General features: G+C 41.0%; 1 pseudogene; it reads left to right on the forward strand.

The window, feature by feature from the left end:
* The first annotated feature begins 2,768 nt into the window (after window positions 1-2,768).
* Window positions 2,769-11,036, forward strand: part of LOC102851406 — a 10,310-nt pseudogene continuing 2,042 nt past the window's right edge.

Below are 11,036 nucleotides of genomic sequence, written 5' to 3' on the forward strand. Positions count from 1 at the left end.
TGCTATCCCAATGCAAACACCAATTCCATTCTTCAACAAGATGGAAAAGGCAATCTCTAATTTCATTTGGAATGGAAAGAGGCCCCAAATAAACAAAGCACTCCTTAAAAAGAGGGACAAGGTAGGAGGCATCTCACTCCCTACACTGCCATGGTGGTCAAGACAGCATGGTACCGGTACAATGACAGACACATAGATCAAAGGAATAGAATAGAGAATCCAGAAATCAGCCCATCTACCTATGGTCAACTGATTTTTGACAAGGAGATGAAATCAGTTAAGTGGGGAAATGACAGTTTTTAACAAATGGTATTGGCAAAATTGTGAAACCATCTTCAGAAAACTCAAGCAAAACCCACACAACACTCCATACACAAAACCCAACTCAAATGGATCATGGCCCTAGAACTAAAACCAGGGACTACAAACTTCATTAAAGAAAAGGTTGGAAGAACTCTAGAAGTCCTAATGCACAACATAAATAGTCTTCCAAGTGTCCTGAAAAATCTACAACCAGAAGATAAAATAAATGAATGGGGCCTTCTAAGAATCAAATTCCTATTCACATCCAGAACCTTTTCCAACAGAGTAAAAAGGGAAGCCACAAACTGGAAAAAAAAACCTTGGTAATGACATGGCTGATAAGGGTTTATATCTAGAATTTATAAAATACTCGAGCACCACAAAAGAGAAAGCAAACAATGCAACTGAAAAATGGGCACAGAATATGAAGTCACTTCACCAAAGAAGACAATCAGATGGCAAACAAATACATGAAGAAATGTTCAAAATACTTAGCTCTAAGAGAGATGCAAATCAAAACAACTATGAAATATCATCTCACCCCAGTAAGATTAGCAAAATTCAACAGAGCAGCAGACATCAAATGCTGGTGAGGTTGTGCTGAAACTGGAACCCTTATTCACTGTCAGTGGGAGTATGAAATGGTGCAACCACTATGGAAGGCAGCAAGGCGCTTTCTCAATAAGTTGCAAATAGAAATACCATTTGACCCAGCAATTCCACTACTGGGCTATTTCCACAACTACCACCCGAGCAGATATATGCACACTCATGTTTATTGCTGCTTTGTTCACAATAGCAAAGAGTTGGAAAACACCCATTGCCCATCAACAAATGAATGGATAGAGAAACTGTTGTATATTCACACAATGGAATGCTTTGTGCCTTGAAATCAAGGAACTCATGAAATATTATTCAAAATGGATGACTCTGGAGGACATTATGCTCAGTGAAATGTCTCTGGCACAAAAGGATAAATACCGCATAGTGCCACTGTTGTAAAATGGGACTGACATCAGTATTGGGGGAAGTTAAGAAAAGAAGGTTTACTGCATTAAAACAATGAAGAAGTATTTTAAAGTTATACATGATTAGGTATTATTTTCATGACAAGAGTCCAGAATTAAGAGCTGTATAGTAAAGTGGACTTGTGGGTGGGATGGGAATTGTATAACAATGAAAGAATTTTTTTTTCTTCAAGGAGAAGAGTGAACTGAGAGGTCAGTTGGGTAGGGAGGAAAGTGTGTATCAATGTATGAATGGAAATCCAATGTCTCTGTAAACTTTCATTAAAAGTTTTTTTTAAAAAAGGGCAACCAACAGCAATACTCTGTTCAAAAAACATTTGAAATATGTATAATTCCAAAATAGTTACAAGAAAATGACAATTTAGAGTCCACAGCAACACTTTCTATTCATATGTGTCCCCGAGGGAGGAAAAAACCACACAACTGGTACATAGTAGTCTGAAAAATCAAAACTTGGACTTTTGAGGCAAAAACAACATAGCCAAAACTTATTTAGCTAAATGAGTGCAATCAAGTATTTTTGAAGAAAATCAGGCTTTTCTGCTCCAGCTGAAAAGAAACATTAATTCAGTGGCACAGGAGGACACCATCACCACCTCCTCCCGCCAATCCCTGGGAGCCTTTCACTTTTCAAAACACAGCCCCAGTGGAGATTATGTCAAAGTCTGGCTAGAGATCACTATACCGCCACAGTGGACAGCCCCATATGTCCATCACCAGTTTCTCTTCTGGAGCTGAGGGTCCCTGCTCCTGAAAGAAAACAGCAATGGTGCACCTCCCCCACATCAGTTGGCCACCAAGCATAAGCCCTGTCATTGCCACCAACTGACCCCACACTTGCCTTCCTATGTAGAATTGCCAAATACTAACCAGGGAAGAGAAAACCTTCCACATGTGATTTCATTGGACTTCCTGAATTTTAGTTCATTGTTCTTAGCTGGGGTCTGGGGCAGAAGCTCAGATGTCCCTTTCTCTGGCCAACTGTCACTCCATGTACCCTCTATATGTGCATGTGAGTTTTCCCTTCTCCATCTCTCACTGTCCCTTCCATCCTGTCTCTTCCTTGCCAGTCTGCAGAGAAGGGCCATGACCTGCGTGTGACTTGTCCATTGAAATTTCAGGCCCTTCCCCAACAAACTTTTCTACCAGTACTGGGGAGATGTCCAGTGGTGACAAAATGGGGTTGTTGCCCTTACAAGCCATCTTTGGTGAGAGACAAGCTTCTTGCTGTTAATTTTTTTTTAAATACTTATCCTTAAATTACTGTTGATTTAATTGTCTAGAAGGATTTCTGGGACAAATCCTTTCCTCTGAATCCCCTGCAAAGCAAAAATGTCCTCTCCAGAACAGAAAGGTTTTCAGGATTGGAACATAGGGCACCCATCTCAATGGTTTCCAGACAAGCTGGTGCAAGGATGCGTGTGGGCTACAGGATCGATGAACGACTTTGAAGATCTTTCAGAGATATGCATGGTAATGGGGTCAGAGCTTCTTCTGCAGAACCAAGCTTCCCTCTCTACCCTGGAACCAGGTGGCTTCCCTGATCCTGAAGCACAGAGCCAAAGCTCCCTCTAAAGTTGACATAGACTCTTGGCCTGCTCAGCACAGTCTGTCAAGAGCATGATACTGAATGAGCTACCTTCTACCAAAAGAAAATAAACAAATAACCCCAAGAATTCAGCAAAAAGTGCAATTTCCTTTTGGGAAGTAAGTTTCCCACAAACCATAAATACCTCATCATCTCTCCTTTTCATCTATTCAGTACCTTAAAAAGAAAACGGACAAAATGCGTACAGCAGTAAACCTCTGAATGGCATTGAGGGCTGTGTGTATCCTGTAGTTCACTCTTGAACTGACTCAGTCCTTGTTAATATTTTCAATAGTTTTTCTACTTATTGTTCCATTTATTTCTGCCCTAATTTTTATAATTTTCTTTCTCTTAGATATTGTAACTTTCTATTGTTGCTCTTTTTATATTTGTTGGAGACATTGAGCTAAATAGCCGATTTTCAAATTTTCAATCGTTCTTCCCTTTAGATATGTTTACTTGTTGCTATGAATTGACCTTGTATACGGCTTTTCTTGTCTCTGAGTAGTTTTGGTAAATTGTGTTTTCATTATAATTTGTTTCAAAAACATTTTATTAAGTTTTTATTGTGCTTGCTTCAGAGGGTCAAGGACTGCAGCCTTCAATATGGATTGAGGCTCAATGTCAAGAAGACAAAGATTCTCACCACTGGACCAATTGGCAGCATCAGGATGGATGGCGAAGAGATTGAGATTGTTAACAACTTTAGTCTGCTTGGCTCCACAGTCAACACTCTTGGCACCAGCAGCCAGGAAATTAAAAGACACATTGCAATGGGAAAGTCTGCTGTTAGGGACCTCTCCAAAATACTGAAGAGCAATGGTGTCTCTCTGGAGAGTAAGGTGCGTTTGATACAGGCCATGGTCTTCACAATCACTTGCTATGCATCAGAGAGTTGGACAATGACTAGGAGGATAGAAGGAGAACTGATGTCTTTAAGCTGTGGTGCTGGAGAAGAGTATTGAGGGTACCATGAACTGCTAGGAAAACAGATTCATCCTGGAAAGGGTTAAACCAGGCTGCTCCTTGGAGGTAAGGATTCTAAGGCTTCGTCTGACATACTTTGGACATGTTGTAAGGAGGGACTGATGATTGGAGAGGGACATCATGCTTAATACGGTGGAGTGACGGTGCATGAGGGGAAAGCCCTCTATGAGGTGGATTGATTTAGTGACTGGGGTAATCGGCATGGGTGTATCAGAGACAGTGCGATTGGCACAGGACACTGCAGAATTTAGAGCTATTGTACATAGGGTCACTATGAGTCGCAAGCGACTTGACAGCACATAACAACAACAACAACAACAACGTGATCTGAGTGAAGTTTACAGAGAAAATTGGTTTTACTTTCAGTAATTTGCATATCACATTATGTGACACTGAGTATGATGCACACATCATAAAACTAGTGTTTGTACTTCCTCCTTGTGTTTCCTCTTTCCATAAGTCCATCGTACTTACTCCTTCTTGCCTTCTGAGCTTTATTTCTCGGCAAATAAAATCCTTCTGATCTTTTACGGTTGATTATACTGGGAAATTTTTCTTCTTCTTAGTGTTAACGGGGAAGCTCTCCTTGCCAGAAGGCAGGAGTGTGGTGGTGGGGAGTGCAGGGATCGTGGCAAGCTTTCGAGTGGACTGCTTTTCCGGGAATGTGTTTGACGTGAAGGTTTGCTCTGTCCCTGGAGTGAGGCTAGCCAGCCTGGGCCTAGGGTTTGAACCAGGAGGCGGCCTTAAGCCCAGAGGGGCCTCAGGCCTGCGGTCCTCGGGCCAGATTCAAATTGTCTTCCTGTCAAACATTCTTCTAGGTGGTATAGCACTGGTCTGTGTGTTGCTGTACAGAGGTAACTCATGGTTGCTGTGATGCTGAAGCCTGTGACAGTGATGTGCCAATCGTGGTAATGGGCACCCGTGGTGGACAGTGTTGGCTGGAGCTTCCCTACTAAATCAAGCCTGGAAGAGGAGAGGCATCCACTTCCAAAATGGCTTGCCTCTGGAAACTCTATGTACCAACAGAGCTCAGGCTGTTCGCTCATAGGGTCGCTATGAGTCGTCTACGACTCGATGGCATTAAACAAGAACAACAGTGTTAATGACTAATTTATAGCTTTATCTGTTGTTTAGCTGACAATTGAGTCATGGGAATGATTTCAGTTTGAAGTTTAAAGGATTATCAGGGCCATAATCTCAGTGTCTTTACAATTCTCTATTGTTAAACTAGGAATAGTAAGCCTGGTTTGTTTGTGGGTTTTTGTTGTTGTTTTTAAATTTTGAATTTTGTTCAGGAAACTTTTATATTTCTTTTTTTTGTTTGTTTGTTTTTGTCTCAATTTCAATTTATTCTTTAAAACACAGTTCTGTTGTGTACCTTAACTGTTGGATTTAGATCAACATTCAAACATGTTACATTTTTTATGACCTTTTGACATCAGTTCTAAGATTATTTTTAATTTTTTTGTTTCATACAATAATTTGTTTACATTGTATTTCATTCATGTACACTGAGTTTTCCCTACCCCTTTCCTCAACTCTCCTTCCGTCTTCTTCCCCTTTCCTCTTTGGATATCCATAAACATCTTACTGGTTATCCTTCTATTTTTACAATAATGGTCTTATGCAGTACTTGTTCTTATGCATTTGAGTTAGTTTAACCAGCTTAATGCTCTGTAGCCTCTCTTATGTTATATAATTTCCCCCCAGATCATTGCTGCTGAATGCTGCATAGTATTCCATCATGTGAATATACCAAAATTACTCACTTCATTCATTTGTTGATGGACATTTGGGCTGTTTCCATATTCTTGCTATTGTGAATAATGCAGCTATGACTATCAGTTTACAAATTTCCATTTATGTTTCAGTTCTGTTTTCTTTGGAGTATATTCCTAGCTGTGGAATAGTTGGGCCATATATAATCTCTATATATAGCTTTTTGAGGAAATGCCAAGCTACCTTCCAGAGTGGTTGTACCATTTTACAATCTCACCAATAGTGTATGAGTTCCAATTTCTACTTATCCTCTTCACACTTATTGCTTGCTGTCCTGTTAAACTTTGCCACACAATTGGGGTATGATGATGTTTTGTTATTGTTTTGACATTAATCTCTCTTATTGCCAATGATTTAGAGAATTTCTTCTTATATCTGTTGCCTATCTGAATGTCTTCCTTTGTTAAAGGTCTTTCTATATCTTTTTCCCATTTTGTAATTGGATTATCAATCTTTTTCTTGTGGAGTACCTGTAGGATTCTGTAAATTTTTGTTCTGAGACCCTTGTCTGAGATGTAATTGTCAAATGGTTTTTGTTTGTCAGTAGGTGTTCCACCTATTAAAGAGTTTCTAATGCACATAGGGACTTAACCTTTAGAAGGTCCCATTTACAATTTTTTCTTTTCCATTTATCACTTTTATCCTCTTTTGATTGTGCATTTCTGACTGTATTTACCAGTCTCTTTATACCATAGTCAGATCCCATTTTTTATCTTATGCTGATTATGGTTTTGAGTTTTACCCATAGATCTCTGATCCATCTAGAGTTTATTTTTGTGTATTGTGTGAGATGTGAATCCTATTTCACATTTCTATGGTTAGAAGTCCAGTTTTGCCAGCACCATTTGTTGAAGAGGTTGTCATTTTTCCATTTGATAGATTTTATTTCCTTGTCAAATATCAATTGACAGTGGACAGATGGATTAATTTCTGGGTTCTTAATTCTGTTCTGTTCTTCTATGTGCCTGTCATTGTACCAGTTTTGGTTATTACAATTGTGTAGTAGGTTTTGAGAACAAGGTGTGCTGTGCTTTACACTTCATTTTTTAAAAAAAATTTCAAAACTGCTTTGCTTATTCAGGGTCTCTTTCTTCTCCAAATAAATTTGCCTATTGCCTTTTTTATCTCCTTGAAAAATGAACTTGGTATCTGTATTGGGATTGTACTGTACAAGTAGATTCTTTTTTGTAGGATTGCCATTTTTATTATCTTTGGTCTTCCTATCCGTAATAATATCTGTGGCACCAGGGATATCAGTGTTGATGTCAGATGATGTCTTGGCTGAAAGTAAGGAACACAAGAAGAATGTCTATTTGTGCTTTATTGACTATACAAAGGTGTTTGACTGTGTGGATAATGATAAATTGTGGCTAACATTGAGAAGAATGGAAATCCCAGAACACTTGATTGTGCTCATGCAGACAGGACCTGGAGGAGGCTGTTGTGTGAATGGAGTGGGGGAGCACTGCATGGTTTGTAATTGGAAAGGGAGTGTGTCAACCATGTATGCTCTCTCCATACCTCTTTAGTCTATATGCTGGATAAATTGTCCAAGAAGCTGTATTCTGTGAAGAGGAGTGTGGCATCAGTATTGGAAGGAGACTCATCAATAACCTGCATTATGCAGATGACACAATCTCACTTGCTGAAAATGAGGAGGACTTGAAGCTCTTGTTGCAGAAGATCAAGGAATGCAGCCTTCACTATGGATTGTATCTCAATATTTAAAACAACAACAACAACACAGATTGTTATGACTGGACCAGTAGGCAGTGTCATGATGGGTGGAGAAGAGACTGAAACTGTCAACAGCTTCATCTTGCTTGGATTCACAATTAACACACTTGGTGTGAGCAGCAAATAAGGACACACATTGCACTGGGAAAATCTGCAGTTAGGGACCTTTACAAATTATTGAAGTGTAGTAATGTCAGTTTGAGGGCCTCCTGAGTAGTAGTGATATCAATTTGAGGACTAGGTGCATCTAATTTCAGGCTATAGTCTTCCCAATTACATAGTTATGCATTCAAGATCTGGACAACAAATATGGATGACAAAAAAAATCGATGCCTTTCAGCTATGGTGTTGAAGAAGAGCACTCAACATCCGATGGACAGCCAAAAGAATGAATAGATATGTCTTGGAGATGGTGCAGCCAAAGTCCTCTTTGGAGGCAAGAATGATGAAATTTCACCTCACATACTTTGGACATGTTGCTAGGAGGTGCTATTCCTTTGAGAGGGACATGATGTTGGCAAGGGTGGAGGGTCAGTGAAGGAGAGGAAGACCCTCAACCAGATGGATTGACAAGGTGATTGCTACAATGGGCTCTTGAGAGGAAGTGTGAGGATGGTGTAGGACAGAACAGGATTTAGATCCTTTGTTCATAAGGTTGCTATGAGTCATACTCAACTCAACAACACCTAACAACAACAATCCATAATAAGGAATATTTAGTTAGATCTTTTCATTGTTTATTGTAGTAGTGCTTTGCATTTTTTCCCAAAAGATATAATGATAATCCTAACAAAAGCAATCTACATGTCAATGAAATCCCAATCCAGATACCAAATTCCATTTTGAAGATCAAAGGGGAAACTGTCACATTTATTTGGAAAGGAAAGAGAACCCAATAAGCAAAACATTTCTCAAAAATGATGTGGGAGGCATAGCATTCTCTGATCTCAAAACTTACTGCATAGTGATAGGAACCAAAACTGCATGGTGCTGGCACGTAGACCAATGTAATAGAACTGAGAACCCAGAAATGGACTCAACTATCTAAAGTCAACTGATATTCAACAAGGAAATAAAATCTATCAAATTGGGGAATGAAGCCTCTTCAACAAATGGTGCTAGCAAAACTGGACTGCTAATTGCAGGAAGCTGAAACAGGATCCATATCTCACACCATAGACAAAAATCAACTCTACATGGAGTAAAGCCCAAAACCATAAATTTATTAGAGACACACTGAGATTAAGGATAGACCTCTTAGTCTATAGTATAAAGAGACTGCCAAATACAGCCAGAAATGCACAATCTGGTGAGGATAAAGTTGGTGAATTGGACCTCCTAAAGAGTAAATCCCTCTATGCATAAAAAACTTTTTCCAACAAAGTGAAAAGAAACCTTACTGACTGGGAAAAAACATTTGGCAATATCGTTGCAGAACAAGGGTCTCAAATCAAAAGTTATGGAATCCTACAGGCACTCCACAGGAAAAAGACTGATAATACAATTATTAAACTGGCCAAAGACATGGAAAGACTTTTCAAAGGGAAGATATTTGGATAGCAAACAAACACGTGAAGAAATGCTCCAAATCATTGGCACTAAGAAATATGCAGGCTGTGCAGCAGGAAGTGGCACTGCACCCTAAGTACTTTGAAGTAATCACTACTGTTTAGCTAAACCACATGGGACCCCTTAAACCCAAGTAGAAGGCAGCATGAAAGCGGGAACAGCTAGAGTGAGGTGGAGATGCCAGTTCCTGAAGGGAAACAGGCTTCCTGGTTTCCCACTCAAGTACTTTGGGGGAATCACTGTTGTTCAGCTACACCACATGGGACACCTTAAGCTCAAGCAGAGAGCAGCAGGATAGCTGGAGCAGCTTGATTGAGGGAGAGATGCCAATTCTGGAAGGGAAAAACAAGCTTCCTGGCTTCCCATTCAGGTATTTTGGAGGCATCACTGCTATTTTACTACAACATGCAGAACAGCTTAAACTCAAGCAAAAGGCAGTGGAACAGCTGGAACAGCTCTAGTGAGGTGGAGACACCGGTTCTGGAAGGGAAAAACAGACTTCCTGGTTTCCTATTCAGGTACTTTGGGGGGAATCATTGCTGGTGGGCCCTCTACCCTGTTAGCCCCAGATAAAGAAAGAAGCACAAATATACAGGTCCTTCACAAGATATTCCATTACTTGGGGTCACTATATAGTTAAAGTGACCTAACATCTACTAATGAAAGACTCAAATAATGTCAAGAAAGCAACAGTCTGCCTCAGTTATCAAGAAAAACAAAGCAACCTTTCTATTGAAAAAGTGTTGTTGTTGTTGTTGTTATGTGCCGTCGAGTCGCCTGCGACTCATAGCGACCCGTACAACAGCCCTAAACTCTGCTCTGTCCTTTGCCAATCGCACTGTCTCTGACACTCCCATCCCAATTATCTCAGTCACTGAATCAATCCACCTCATAGAGGGCCTTCCTCTCCTGCGCTGTCCCTCCACCCTCCCAAGCATGATGTCCCTCTCCAAGGACCGGTCTCTCCTCACAACATGTCCAAAGTAAGTTAGACGGAGCATAAAGTTACAGAAAAAGGAGAGTCCCTTTCACCAGCACCCAAGCCTCGAAAAGTAGAGTTATCTGAATTGGAAGAAGGTAAAGGTGGCAAAATGGCAGCAGCAGATTCTGTGCAACAAAGACGCCAGTGCAGACGACAGAACCAACAATCTTCATCTGATTCTGGCTCTTTGTCCTCCTCAGAAAATGAAAGACCCAAGAGGTCTCATGTGAAGAATGGAGAGGTAGGCAGGTGACGGAGACATTCTCCTTCCCGAAGTGCTTCTCCATCACCACGGAAGCGTCAGAAAGAAACTTCACGTCGTGGTAGACGGAGAAGAAGTCCTACACCACCACCCACAAGAAGACGGCGTTCTCCTTCCCCTGCTCCTCCTCCTCGGCGACACAGGTTTCCCACACCACCTCCAGGACGAAGGACTCCATCTCCTCCACCACGTCGACGCTCCCCCTCCCCAAGAAGATACTCTCCTCCAATACAGAGAAGATATTATCCTTCTCCCCCTTCTAAAAGAAGAACCACTTCTCCTCCTCCCCTTCCAAAACGAAGAGTGTCACCATCTCCACCGCCAAAGCGTAGGGTTTCCCATTCTCCACCTCCCAAACAAAGAAGCTCCCCAGTCACCAAGAGACGTTCACCTTCCTTAGAATCAAAACATAGGAAAGGGTCTTCCCAAAGCTGATCTAGCCGGGAAGCCCGGTCACCACAACCAAACAAGCGGCATTCTCCCTCACCATGACCTCGAGCTCCTCAGACCACCTCAAGTCCTCCCCTTGTTCGAAGAGGAGCATCGTCATCACACCAAAGAAGGCAGTCCCCTTCTCCAAGTACTAGACCTATTAGGAGAGTCTCGAGGACTCCGGAACATAAAAAGATAAAAAAGGCTGCTTCACCAAGTCCTCAGTCTGTAAGGAGAGTCTCATCTTCTCGGTCTGTCTCAGGATCACCTGAGCCAGCAGTTAAAAAACCCCAGGCATGTAGTGGTAAAGACAGCATGGTACTGGTACAATGACAGACACATAGATCAATGGAATCGAATTGAGAATCC

The sequence above is a fragment of the Elephantulus edwardii genome, unplaced genomic scaffold, assembly GCF_000299155.1.
Source record: "Elephantulus edwardii isolate Elephantulus edwardi_28Jun2011 unplaced genomic scaffold, EleEdw1.0 scaffold00411, whole genome shotgun sequence".
NCBI classification, from domain to species: Eukaryota; Metazoa; Chordata; class Mammalia; order Macroscelidea; family Macroscelididae; genus Elephantulus; species Elephantulus edwardii.